This window comes from Bubalus kerabau, chromosome 3, assembly GCF_029407905.1.
Source record: "Bubalus kerabau isolate K-KA32 ecotype Philippines breed swamp buffalo chromosome 3, PCC_UOA_SB_1v2, whole genome shotgun sequence".
Classification (NCBI taxonomy): domain Eukaryota; kingdom Metazoa; phylum Chordata; class Mammalia; order Artiodactyla; family Bovidae; genus Bubalus; species Bubalus kerabau.
The window spans coordinates 31,185,649-31,200,821 of NC_073626.1; positions in this window are offsets into that span (position 1 = coordinate 31,185,649).

A 15,173-nucleotide genomic window follows, 5' to 3' on the forward strand; every position below is an offset into this window, starting at 1 on the left:
AAATACTATAATTACAGTCATATATTTTTATGACCAAGTAGTTATGAATGCCTAGCACTATGCATGCATTGTTACTAATAGTACACAGACTTTTAAAGACACTATTTTCATGGTTATTGCAACTTTTAGTAAAATTCTATCACCTATTCATAAATGCCTTGTAGGTTTTGGTCCCAAGGACCTAAAATTCACAGAAATTTCCATCCCAGGAGGAACAGTTTAAAAACTGCCCTCCCTGGGTGTCAATGGCAGCAACCTCTTCTAGAATGTCCTCTGGAAAATCCTGGAGAGTACGTCTGGCTTCCAGGTAAAGGACATAGCAGATTTTATGTTAGTCAGTGATTAAGCACACCTGAGTGTCCTGTGTTTGCTAATCTCAAAGTGAACCGTGTCATGCCTTGAGAATGGAATTTAGGTGTTGTCTCCTGTGAACTGGGGAACTCAGTCATTCCCTTGACCTCTTTCTAGAGGAATCCTTCTGTTCAGTCTATTTTGTTGATGTTTGCAAATGGTACTGATAATCCTTTCAAATGGAAGCCTGAAAACTGTCATTTATACCAAAATAGACTTAGGAGCACTTTCATTCCCTTTAAAAACAAACAAAGCAAAGACACTTCTTGCTTTTTCTGTCTTACAAACAACAAAAAAAAAAATGGTGACAAATTTTATGACACTGACTCAAAATCTATCCAGCGCTGAATTGGCATGCCCTTGAAATCTCCCCATCTTCAATCTAAATACAAAACTCAGCATCATCACTGTGGTGCAGGCATTTATCCCAATCTTTTAAGCAGTGATCTGCCAAAAGGTTGTAGAGAGGGGAAATGAGCTAAATATTTTTCTACTGGTTTGTCTTCAGAATTATGACAGCAAATATTATTTACCAAATGAGAGCAGTGACATCATGAATGAGAGCAAAAAGCCTGTTTGCATCAGGTTCTGCCCAGGAGGGACTATATATAGATATCACAAACAGCAAATTGCTTTGATTTCTAAACTAAATGTCCAAGGTTTGATCCACCATCATGTTTTCATTGGAAGGGCGAGGATGTTGTTCTGTGCTTGAAGTGTTGTGGAACTAGATCAGGCAGCAATTGAAATAAGATTGAAAGGATATTGAGAAATAATCTCTCATGCTTAAAAATTAAGATGTGTATACATTGGGCAGAGAACAGGTGAGAAAATTCCATATATTTTACAGTTTAAGATATAGCACAGAGAACTGCATGGTGCCTCAAAACTATAGATTCTTAACTGCTACAAAATTGAACAAATGCCAACAAACTCCATTTGAAGATTGCCTTCTCATTTGTCAGATTCATAACCTGACCTTTGCGGATAAAGTGCTCCTGAATTTCCAACCATGAATCAGAACCATAGATCATTCTGTGAATGAAAGTGGGATACTAGCCTGTCTCCTCGAAGACAAGCTTCCAGTTAGTACCCAGATAAGCATTATCTGGGCAGGCCGTTGGCATTGCTCTGACTTTGTGCATCTTTGACATATAATGAATATTTTGTTGACGTTTTCTCTGTACTTAATTAGGGCCTCTCTGTTGCTGCTAGAGAAGTTCCTTGCTTTTCTCATGATATGGAGAATGATTCAAAGAGAAAGCACATGCATGTGTATTTAGTTGGGTCTGACTCTTTAGGACACTTTGGATTGTAGCCCACCAGGCTCCTCTGTCCATGGGATTTCCCAGGCAAAAATACTGCGGTAGGTTGCCATTTCCTTCTCCAGGGGATCTTTCTGACCCAGGAAGATCCTCATTGCAGGCGGATGTTTTACTCGCTGAGCCATCAGGGAAGCCCAAAAGAGAGAAGTATATAGGGTTAAAAAATCAGATACTGGAATAGTATAGCTGACTAGTCTACAGATAATATCAAATATCTTCTGCAGCTCTAAAGATGTTGTCAAGATCAAATGGGCTTACACCTTCAAATGTGAAGATCTAAAAGCTAGAGATTTTTTTTAATATAACAAAGTATTTATTAAAAATTATTACTAATTTTCACTTTTATAAATTATGCAAAGTCAGTCCCTACTATTTTTCCCAGCTGAAGTTTTCCCTAAGAAAGTTCTTATGGGTCATACTATTTATGAAGTCTTAAAAATCAGAAGGAAACTTCAGAAACAAAAAGATAAGAACACCTACTGGTTACGAGTGGTTCCTGCTCCATGTCGCATGTTTGTACTTATCTGAACTGGGGTCTTTAGAAGTCACGCGTCACTGTGTTCTGATTTCCCATATTGCCAATGGCATGGCCAGATAGTATAGCATGGCTTCACTTCCCTCTATTTCCATAGTCATTAGAGCAACTGCATTACACCAAGGGTTCTGTCAAACCAGTGGAGAAATAAGAACTTTAATGCTTTGGACAATTTCACTGAAGAATATCCTAGGAGGAGCTAGAAAGACTGCCATCAGTAAGGGACAAGGGAAGGGTATTATACATGTGTTACCTTTCAGTCTTGTATAAATTTATTAACTTGCATTTTTGTACAGCCAGCCTGCAGTATGTTGTGGGGAACATTTAAGTTATTTCATATAAAACAGTCAACAGAATCTCTCCCTGGAAACTGAAATAGTAACACCTTCCATCATTCTGTTTGGTTCACTGGTTATTGGTAGACACAAGAAAGCTGGAAGAAACCCAGACTGTCATATTCCTATATGCTCTGCTGTGGTATGCGGCATCTCTTTTGAGGGAGAGTCAGGAAATTCTGGCACCTTTTTTTCTCAAACATAAAATGTGCTAGATGCTGATAAATTAGACTTTAAACTCACCAGTGCAAGTTATCTCAAAGTTTTGGCAGAGTTTAAGCAACAATTTTATTATACTTCCCCATTAATTATGCATATTTTTCAGCAATAGATTTTCTTGCCCTTAAATAGGAAATCTGTCTCAGTTGAAAAGGGCAGCGATCTCTCCAAGCTACCTCAAAAAGGTACTAAAAGACAAAATGGCAGGCAACCTTTGATTAAATGGCAATGTGTTAAAGCCACAAAGCAATATTATTTGTCAGCTCTTCTTGATGCTCTTTTCCTTTGTAAATTTAGACTAGACTAAATGTGAAAGGAATACCCTATGTGCAGTTCTACTTGTGCATTCTGATTACTAATATTCATTTCTATGAAATCTCTCAGGACTGTTGTCTGGTATCTCTCTGCAGACATCTCAAAACATGATTCAGAAAGAGAGCAACCCGACATTGCCTATGAGGCAGTGGTCCACATAGTGAGGTGCACAATCAAATAATCTGTGGAATCTTCAGTAAAAAATCCAAGTGCACTTCTTCTCAATGGAGGGAAAACTCTTATTTGTTTGCCCTAAGCAAACAGAAAGAGATGAAGTTGCCAGTATTTGGCACTGCGCTTAGGTTTTCTTTTTCACTAGATGCCATTACTATTACTTTTAGCTAAACTGGAGTTCTGAAACAGAAGTCACTTCTGGAAACATTAGAATCAGTGAAGAGAAAACTGTTAGTAAGAAACACTCTCCACTCATGCATAGACAATTTGTAGGAATGAGAGTTAACCTTGAGGACTTTTATTTCCTGTCTTCTCCTAAAACAAAAACCCACTTGCTCTTAATCCTAGCTAATCAAATGCTAATTTCTACAACAAAATAAAGGATAATGATAGAAAGTGTGAAATTGTGAGACTCTAATGTCTTATCTAGATACTTATCTAATGGCAAACCAGCATTTTCAGACATATTTCTCTGTAAGAACATTCTTTTGTTTAATATTCTGTGACATATAGATTCTTACCACCTGTTGTTCATGAAAACAACCTCGCTTATCACTTCTAAAATAGTGCAAAAAAACTAAGAAGCCATTTAAAGCTCTCTTCTCTGTAATTCTGTATCTTGGACTCTAAAACTAAAGCTCCTTATTGAGGAAAGTTTAAAAAAGAATTCTGAACAAAAACGTCAATGTCAAAAAAAAATATGTATATTTCCTAAGTTGTATTCTCACTCCAACATATCTTCAAAATCGGGAACTGCCTGAATGCCCAGTTTTTAAACCTAACTAAGAAGCAAGAATTTCCATGTGAGTCTTCAAAAGTCTCCAAATTCCCTGAATTTGTTCTGTCATCAAAATTTATCTCAGTTCAATCTAAGCAAAAAAATAATTTATAAACCAGATTTTTCTGACTATAATAAAAATAAAGAAATAGCAAATTATTCCCCATAGGTTTATGTGTGCAAACATATATTTAATAATTAATCTCCTAACTCAATCAAAGGACATTATGTTGCAAATGTTCCCTTGTTTATTTCATTGTTTTCATACTTTGTGCACAGAGATATAATAATTTTAATTTTCTCAAGATTACTTTGTTTAGGAACTGTGTGATCTAAAGTCTAAAGGTAAAAATCTTAAGAAAAATAACACAGTCTTAGCTACTTGCAAAAATGTCAACTCAGTTATATTTATTATAATACCATTAGGCAAAATTATTCACAGTATTTCTGGCTATGTTGACCTTTTATTTTATAAACAACAAAAGTCTGGCTCCATTAGTCATAATAAGGAACAGTTAGCATATTAAAACAGTGATAGATGATACAGGTGCTTACTCTTTCGTTATGAGGGTCCATTAACTTCACCAGTTCTTTCTAGGTCACAGTCTCACATGCTTCTAACTAGGATATTCGTAGATTCACTTTCCTCACTTACATTTCTTATCGCTAATATTAAATGCCCCACAGAATGTAAGGTTCCATGACCTCTTCCTCTAACCTCAGTGAGATCCTTGGGCTCCCTATTCTTTAGAGAAAGATTCTTCTAGGCTAGGAATTAAACTTCTTAAATATAACATCCCATGACATCATAGTGTAACATAACAATCTATACTTCGATCTTTTATTGAATTACAGGTTAAAAATTATAAAAATTACCCTTTAAAAATATAATACATGCATTTAAAATAATACCATGATAGTATATATCAAGGATTCCTACTTGGTTAGGCTAAGGTTTGAAGCAAACACAAGATACCTTGGCATTCTTGAAACATATATTTTACAAGTCTCTAAGTTTACAAATATCTTTATAATGTGTAAATCACTGAAGTGTTACTGAAATAGATGGCCTTTGTGTGCATGCCTGCATGCGTGCTAAGTTGCTTCAGTCGTGTCCAACTCTTTGCAACCCTATGCACTGTAGCCCCTGGCTCCTCTGTCCATGGGATTCTCCAGGCAAAATTACTGGAGTGGGTTGCCATGCCCTTCTGCAGTGGATTTTCCCCACCCAGGGATTGAACCCACACCTCATGTCTCCTGCAATGGCAGGCACTTTCTTTACCACCTGGGAAGCCAGATGGCCTTCCAGGCAATAGTACTGAAATGGATTTTAATTTCCTTCTCTAGAGGATCTTCCCAACCCAGGGCTCAAACCCGGGTCTCCCACATTGTAGACAGATGCTTTACCATCTGAGCCACCAGGGAAGTCCTAAAGATCCCTAATAATTGTATTAACTTGAAATCTAAAGTAATTTATCATCAGTTCAAACAAATTCTGTCTAAAACTTCTCACTTCATTCAGTTTAGTCGCTCAGTTGTGTCCGACTCTTTGCGATCCCATGGAATGCAGCACGCAAGGCCTCCCTGTCCATCACCAACTCCCAGAGTTTAAATGCATGTCCATTGAGTCGGTGATGCCATCCAACCATCTCATCCTCTGTTGTCCCCTTCTACTCCTGCCTTCAATCTTTCCCAGCATCAGGGTCTTTTCAAATGAATCAGCCCTTCGGATCAGGTGGCCAAAGTATTGGAATATCAGCTTCAATATCAGTCCTTCCAATGAACACCCAGGACTGATCTCCTTTAGGATGGACTGGTTTGATCTTCTTGCTGTGCAAGGGACTCTCAAGAGTCTTCTGCAATGCCACAGTTCAAAAGCATCAATTCTTTGGTGCTCAGCTTTGTTTATGGTCCAACTCTCACATCCATACATGACTACTGGAAAGCCATAGTTTCTTCACATTTTATTAGAGTAGGAACATTAACTACAAAAGTTTCATCCAACCAAAAGTTTTCTTACCATGTGAGAACTCAGAGCTGGGGCTCAGAGAGTGGTACCCAGGCTTACAGACAAAGCACATCCCTCAGGCTGCACATAATACAGTTCCAGATCTGGATAAAATTATTCATGAACTGTCAGCACCATTGTCAAGTCGTTAAAGCCAAGAACATTCTATCTTTGAATACCAAGTCCACTGTATATAATGAATAATGTAATGTCATTTCAGGGAACACATGGATAACTGATATTTTACCAGGTTTAACCTGATGTGAAAATTATACTGAATTAATAATCCATAATCCACTTCCTCATAGCTCAGTTGGTAAAGAATCCACCTGCAATGCAGGAGACTTGGGTTCGATCCCTGGGTTGGGAAGATCCCCTGGAGAAGGGAAAGGCTACCCACTCCAGTATTCTGGCCTGGAGAATTCCATGGACTGTATAGTCCATGGGGTCACAAAGAGTCGGACATGACTGAGCGACTTTCACTTTCACTTCAATCCACTTTAGAACTTTTGTTATTGCAGATTTCATTAGTGACATCATTTGCATGAATAACCAGAGAATTCTAATAACATTTCATGTTATCTAGCATTTCATATTTTTTCAAACAAGATGCCCAGAATTTTGTCTGGAAATATTTGATATACTCAGTAGCCATTTCCTATCCAGATTTAATATTTCAATCAGTAACTTATTTTGCATTTATCCTATTCAATTTTTTTCTAAAATAATTTTACTTAGAGTAATTAAAACATGTTTCCTTTGGTAAGAATGAGCATGTCTAGAAAGGAGTGAAATAAGAACTTGGCAAAATTAAGCTGGACAGGTGAGCATATCTGCAGGAGGTAAAGTTTAGGAAAAGAATCACTTATTATTTATATGTGCAACAAGTTGAAATCGCCTACTGCTTTTTCCCCAGCTTTATTGAGATACAATTGACAGATAGCATTATGTAAGTTTAAGGTGAACAGTGTGTTGATTGGACACACTTGCATATTGCAAAATGATTACCACCCTCGCATAAGTCAACACCATCACATCGCATGATTACCATTTGTTTTTGTGGTGAAAACATTTACAATCCGTTTTCTAATAATAGTCTGTCATATCACAATCTAAATTTTACCATAACACGTTTTCCTGTCTGATATTTTTTTTTTCTGATTTTCGCTTATTTTTTTTTTCTACTGCTTTTAATAATGGCAGCTGACGTGGCAAAGAGTAGATCATACAAGTCCTTCCGCTTAGTGGATACTCACTATTTATTCGGTGAAAAAAATAAATTAAAAATCACTTGCCTCTGACTTGTCTGCCTGTGACCAAAAGAGAAGTGAGTTATTGAACAATCTCAATCTGTGAGAGCTGATTTATGAATGTCTCTGGAATTCTCTTGTACAGCTGGTTACATGGGAATAAAGCCCCATTTAAGGGAAGAATTTCAGGTATGTCAAAACTCACTAGCCTTTCTTGTAAGTTGAAATGCTAGAACCTAGAGCTTTACACATCTTAATAATGAAGTAAAAGGGAATGTGATTTGACATGAAGTAAAATAACAAAGGACAGGGATAGGGGATGATTTAAAAAAAAAAAAAAGCTAAAAAACAAATGCAGAATTTCTTAAGAGGGAATGCAACAGCTAAACTAAATTTTATAAGTATAATAAATGTTGAAAATGATTGAAAATGAATGAGATCTTTGGTCTCAATATTGTAGCTATTGAACTTGATATATGCCAGACTGAGGATGTATTTTTAGCCATTGTCTAGTGAAAGCAATGGCTTTCACTAAGAAATTCATGAAGAAAATCCACCACCATGAAACACCCCAAAGGGCCCCCTCTCAGTCATACAAATATGATAAAGAATTGCTGAAACTTATATTAGTCACATCCAAAATGCGTCTAGCAGTAAAAGATCTTTTAACTTATGTTCCAATAGTTTTTCTTTACATATTATATCTAAATACTTAGAGAACTCAGGTATTTTTAGAAAGAGGAAGCCATAACTAAAAGTTCACAGGGACAGAAAATAATTATTGATTGGAAGAAAGTTTTCAACAACTGAAACTTTGAGCATTTACCTTGGCGCTTGGAAAGTAAAATGGCATAATGAACCAGCCATATCCTTCACTAATTCATCCAACAAACATTTCGTAAGCACTTTTAATATGCCGATTAATGGGCTAAGTCCTATCCTAGGGTCAAAAAAAGGTTCAAATAATTCAGAGGAACATTTTAATGTCTTTTATAAAAAGAGGAAAGTGACTATTTGCTTTAATCCAACAGTTGTATTATGAAACATTGGCAAGACCAGAATTATCAATTACTCACTGTTATCCTAATCTAAAAATTGTTCAATATTTTTAGACAATGTTTGTTTGCCATAATAAATAGCAGTTACTTTATTAATTGTTTCGTTTGCTGGAAGTGAGTGCTAGATGAGTTTGGAACAAAATGATAAAAAAAGCCAGGACAGGTTAATCAATAGATGTGTGTTATTTACAATGCAGAAGATAAAACCTTTGAGGGCGTAAATCCTTTTAATCGCTATTAATATACTAAAACAAGTTAGTGACTAAAAGTATAAACAAGTTCTAAAACTCATAATTTCATCCAAAAGGGGAAGATAAATAGACCAGTTAGGCCAAAACTGAGGCAGATAAGAAAAAAACCCAAATAAATAAAAAAGGAAAAATTGTTTTATGAAAGAGCATTACCAAAGAATGTTAATGAGGAATCATTCCTGCCCTGTTGCCACCTCCGCTCACTTTATCCAGTGTGACAATGACTAAGACATATTCAGAAGGATGGCTTACAGAAAGGAGAAATCTTAACTAATTCGTGAAAGAAGAGTCCATCTATGTATGGAGGGACAGCTTTGCTCTCTTCACTTGAAGCTCCAAAACGCTGGTCTAGTTGAAAATTTAGCACTGGGAGGACTCTGAGATCTCAAGCTTTGGACTGAGATTAATCTGAGATTTATATTTTCCACTAACATAATGATTTGAGAGGCATCAAACAGCATCTGCTTTTCTTCTTTGTTCAGCTGGGCCTGGATATGTCGTTTATTTCTCAGCTGAACTCTACTCTCTTCAGTAGAGAACTGGTGAAAAATGTGTATACAATTATTTTAAGTCTAAAAAATCATAAAGACCTTACCACAAGAGAGATAATTCATTTTTATGAAAGTGTTTTATCACCACTCTTCATCCGTAACCTAAGGAAGTAATCTCAAGCAAGTGGCAAGTGATTCAAATAACTTAGTGGTCTGGTGGACTTCTACTCAGTAGCTTAAATATCCAATATATTTGTAATCCTCTGCTCCATTGACAACCCTCATCCTGCTTGGTAACAGTATCTTGGGGAACTGGAGATACAAATTCAGAGGAAAAAATTATAGTTGATGGCAGACTAAAGGAGAATGGATAGCAGTACTATTATAAAGAAAGAAAGACCCCATTTTCTACAAGGCACAAGAGAAGAGTCTACAAATTCATAATCCCTAGATTAGGATGGACAATGACATAAATCATCAGACAAATTGGAAATTGATCAATTATGTTTCGACCTATTAGTGTTTTGTTGTTGTTCGTTTCCATGGCAACATCCTCAAAATTTCCTGAATTTTTTTTTTTGAAATGTGGATTTCTTCTTGTTCTCTTAATTAACAGATCATTTTATGCATTCCTTTCTTTTAATTACCTTGAGTGCAGTGTTAGGCAGTGTACGGAAAAAGAGGAAATGTATTACATGGTTTCTCCCCTAAATTGCTTGGGATCTATTTGAAGATGCTAATAGAGGAAACAGTCCTGAGTGATTAAACACAGAAAATGGTTGACAATGACTCACATGGTCCATAAGTTAAAGTTAAGAGCATCTCGGCATCAAGGCCTGTTGGCTTTAAAGGGGAATAAGTGCATGAAGGAAAGGCAACTTTATTTGAAGAACACAGTGGACCTGCTTAAGCCAAGGATCCCATTCCCTACAGCCATTCTTGCTGGTGGAAGATGCATGATAGAGGGAACCAGACCCAACCTGTCCGCAGACTCCTCCTCCCTGGCCTCCTCTCTGGCCACAATCCTCTTTGTCCTCTTGTGTTCGATGTTCACACTAACTTGAATGCTTTTTATCCACTCTCTAGCCATAAGTGTTCTTCCCTTTTTTTCCTGGTATTTATTCATAAATACTATGCCATTAGAAAGGCCTTCCATGACCATCTTATAAAAGCACAGTAACACTGCTTCCCTCCTTAGCACAGCGTTTATTTATCATTGATCTGTCCCCAGTAGGTTAAAAGCTCTATGAGGGCAGAGGTTTTTTTCTGCTCTACAAATTGCTATGACCTCAGTACCCTAGAACAGTGCCAGGCTTATATTAGGCATTCAATGAATATTTGGGGAAAGAAGGAAGAAAGGTAGGATGGAAGAAAAGGAAGGAGGCAGGAATGAAGGGAGGGAGGGAATTAGATCAAAGCGTGGACCAGTTTCAGGAGGCCCTGGAAAGGTTCTGGTGTTTCAATTATAAAGTTGAAGCCATTGGATGTATCTCATCGTCTAGGAAGTAATTCAGTGTTGTTGTTGTTGTTGTTTAGTTGCTACATCTTGTCTGACTCTTTTGCAAGCCCTGGACTGTAGCCCACCAGGTTCCCCTGTCCATGGGATTTACCAGGCAAAATACTGGAATGGGTTGTGATTTCTTTCTCCAGGGGATCTTCCTGACCCCTGGATCAAACCTGCATCTCCTGCATTGGCAGACAGATTCTTTACGGCTGAGACACCTGGGAAGCCCAAGTCAGGGTAGACTTACTGAAAAATTAGAAAGTTCCTAGCCTATGAATTCCTTGCCAAGTAATATTAATGTCAGCTTTCCCTTTCCTTAAATATTTATCAGTAGCTTAAATTTTAACAAAAGCCATGATTTCCTTTGACACAGCAGGAAATGTGTTCATATCCTATCTTATAACTGAAAACGTGAAAGATTATCATCCAACCACAAATTTAAGTAAGAGAAATCACTATGGTACTTCTTCCTGGCCAAGGAGCTCAAAGCTTCTGCCTGAAACCTTTTCAGTTGGAATTTTAGTGTTATGTCCACAAGCACCCAAAGCTAGCCTGACATAAATATAAGTTAAATATATCATCTGATACCCAGGAACATTTTCTTCTTCCTGCAAAATGAATAATTTATTGGTATTTTACCTGCTGTTCCCAAACTCATATTAGTGATTCATTTATTATTCCTCAAAACAGATGCTCATAATCAAATTACAGGTTCTGTGAGATCATTAGTCCTCTAATGGCTGCAAGAATTAAGAAGAAATTTTGTAGTTTAAATTCATCAATTTAGGAAGAAATGTAGGAAGCATTTTTCTGTACAGTTGATATTTGCTGTATCATTCTTTCTGGAAGAAATCTCTTCTAAATTTTTGTTATTCTAGAACTCTTTTTATTTCTTTAACGCCAAAATATTTATTATTCAATTCTAACCACAGAAATTCCAACTCACATGGCTAGTGAAGTGTAGCCTTGCTGCTTATTCTAATTTTTTATTGCTTTTTGTCTCATGCCTTAGTTTATCTTATTAGAATTTCTCCAAAATAATGTAATTTATGTTGGTGAAACAGTATGACATTATTTGTGGCAGAAAATCCTTTATTAATTGTACCACACAGGTTTCAGCATACATGAAGTTTTCTTAGGTTCTGTAGATATTTGGGAGATGTGATAGCTATTTTATTTTCATTAATATTTTCCTCTCGACACTGTGCTTAGCTGAAATTGTTGTTTATATTTTTATCTACCTGAATCTTGAAATTGAGGTAAGCTGAATATGTTCAATATTTTTGCATATGCATCATGTTGTCCTACACAAGGAATTTATTTATGGGGGAAGGTGATGAATATTATAAACTAAAATCACATTTTCTTCTTGTGTCTGCCTCTGACTCTGACCCTGGGGGGATGCCTGCTACAAAATCAAGTATATTTCTGAGAAACCTTCCCTCTCCTATAATTGCCGGAGTATTCACTCAGGCTTCTCATGTGGTGTATAATTTCTACTGGAACACTTCTTGGGGAAGGTACAACAGAGACTGCATAAACAACACTCAAGTTTAAATTTCCATAGATGGTCTGGTTCTGCCACTCTTAGCTCACAAGATAAATCAACTGAAATGTTTCAGAAATGTTTGTGTTTGCATTTGCATTTGAGGTGTGAAAAAAAGTAGCATCCTTAAATGTATTATCTTCAGTTCTCAAGGTACTGATATCTAATCATCTCTAGCTACAGTTTGCTCAAAAACTATTCTAATCAAATTTTCTTTGGGATGTCAAGTGTTAAAGTACCAGCAAGTAAAAAAAAATAATGGCAACCATTTGTGTGTTTAATTTCTAGTGTTCAACATAATGCCATCTTTACTAGACAATTTACTTCACCATTTTTCATTGCCATTCTCCAAAAGAAAATAAGCAATTTGTTAACAGTTTATAGTATTCAGATACAATGGAAGAGACACAGCCACACTTTTAACAGAAACACTGTAGCTTAAAATGGTTTAGTAAAGGTATGAGATTGGGTCAGCAATGCAAAACTGAAAAAAATTAGAATGCAAAAAATGTAGATGTTACATGTGATTACTTCACTCTACCAAGACTCTTCATTTCTTGTTTGGACACAGAACTACTCTTTTATCTCATCGAAAAGCGACTGTCAGGATTATCAGTGTGATGCTTCTTTGCTCCAGGACAGGAACTGTAAGGAGTGAGATATTTTGAAATGATGTAGTTTTGCAGGACAGAGGTTAACTCCTGCAGGAAGCTGCGAATTCACATGAAACTTTGTATTTCACTATGTGTCTGTTCTTAGGAGTCTGGGTAGGAAAAAGTTTTCCACTTTACTGTAGATCAAACATCATTTCCTGCAGGCAGCACAATTCACCAGCACATGGTTACCCCTCTCTGCTACAAAACTGTTGAAGGAAGAGAAAAAGTCAGTGTTTTGAAAATATGTAAAACGACACTAATCATATGCATTTTTTTTTCAAGTAAGGCAATACTACGATAATACAAATTATTGTGTTTTCTCCAAAAGATCATTTTGTTGGATTCAGAAAACTCAAATATTCCCTAAGCATCTTTGATCATAAATTTTGTCATGCTTCAGCTTTTGGCAGTTTTGATAATTCATTACTGATTATTAATATCATTATTTAAATACAAATACTGTTCCCTTCCCATTATGAAAAGCTATTACAAACATATATGGATTTCTATAAAGGTTGATGACTATATGCTTTTTTATATTAGAAAATCATGTGAAAACAAAATTAATCTGATGAATGCTGTTAATTATTTTAACTTTTTTATTAGGTATAAAATGTTCGTAAAATTATTCTCTCTATAACTTACCAAGATTTATCAGCTTGTGTAATTTTTTATAATCAGAGGAGTCTGGTTTTCTAATTAAAGTTTTGTCAAAGAAAATAAGTTGTGTGGCTTGTTTACTTCCTTGGAAGCATATTGTTAAAAATGCCAAAAATACGTCCAGATTTTCTCTCCTCCGCTATGTGGTATGCAAATAAAATCGTATCCAGCCAACACACCTGGATTTGGGGATATTTTAATTTCCCATTATGGGGAAAAATAAACCAAAAAAAAAAAAAAAAACCCTTATGCATATCTGAATACCATTAAGAACAAGCATACAATTCATAGAGGCCCAATCACACCTGCTTAGAAATTCATTCCATCCACTCCCGAGTTTAGGGAGAGGGCGAACACAACACGGTAAATACTATGAAACTGAAAGTCACTCAGTCGTGTCCAACTCTTTGTGACCCCATGCACTGCATAGCCCATGGAATTCTCCAGGCCAGAATACTGGAGTGGGTAGTCTTTCCCTTCTCCAGGGGATCTTCCCCACCCAGGGATCAAACCCAGGTCCCCAGCATTGCAAGCAGATTCTTTACCAGCTGAGCCTCAAACAATACGGCCAAATCTTTACATCTCGTAGGCCCTAATTATCTCACTCCAAACCCCAAATTAAAATATTTACTATTACTGAGATTATTATAATCACTTAACCTCAAATCCCTGATAGTCTAGGAATGGGGACCAGAGCAACCGTAAAAAGTGAAAGTGAAAGTCACTCAATCTTGTCAGACTGTTTGAGACCCCATGGACTATACAGTCCTTGGAATTTTCCAGGCCAGAATACTGGAGTGGGTAGCCTTTCCCATCTCCAGGGTATATCTTCCCAATCCAGGTATCGAACCCAGGTCTCCTGCATTGCAGGCAGGTTCTTTACCAGCTGAGTCACAAGGGAAGCCCAAATCTGCACTCTCATTGCCAAATTGCCTATGAAACAGATAAGTACAAAGGAAATGTTATCAGATACAGTGTTTAATTGAAACTTTTCTTCTCCAAGGAACCAATTTGCTGAGAGCATACTGTATGAGATAAATTATAAGAGTGACAAGCAAGGACAACATGACCACCATCATCAACCTGGAGACCAGGTATCATTGTGCTTTCCCTTCTGTGATCTAGAAAGCTTACTACTTTTAAGAGTTCCCCATCAAGATGCAAAAGTCTCTGGAAAAGGTGATACTATAGATTAATAGTGATAAAGTTTAACAGCTTGCTATTAATAATAACAGCTTGTTATTCATTAACAATTTAGCAGGTATTAGCCAAAATGAGAGTTCCTCTTTTTTTCCTCTGAGGGACAGTGTGTTAGTTTTCTAACTGGAAGAAACGGAAAGCTTATAGGGTGAGTTAAATTTCACCTCCTCTTTAATTTACCAAGGCCCAGAATGATTAAAAAAAAAATTCAATTAAATATTTTCAACGCAAGCTCACTTGTCTCAAAATACCCAGTTCTGCTTGAGTAGGTGCTGCAACAGGCTGCGAGGTAGATATTTTAATACACAAAAGACAATATAAACTGTTACCCACTATGACCCACCATAACTAAGAACTGAGCTGTTCATCTGGGCATCTATCCTCAGTTTAAAAGGATAAAACTTCATCCTTTATTCATTAAACACTCCACACAGCACCAACTATAAGTGCTTAGCTTTGCTAAACTGGGCCCACTGCCTTCTAATTTTCAGGATGAATGGAATTTTTTTCCTTAGAG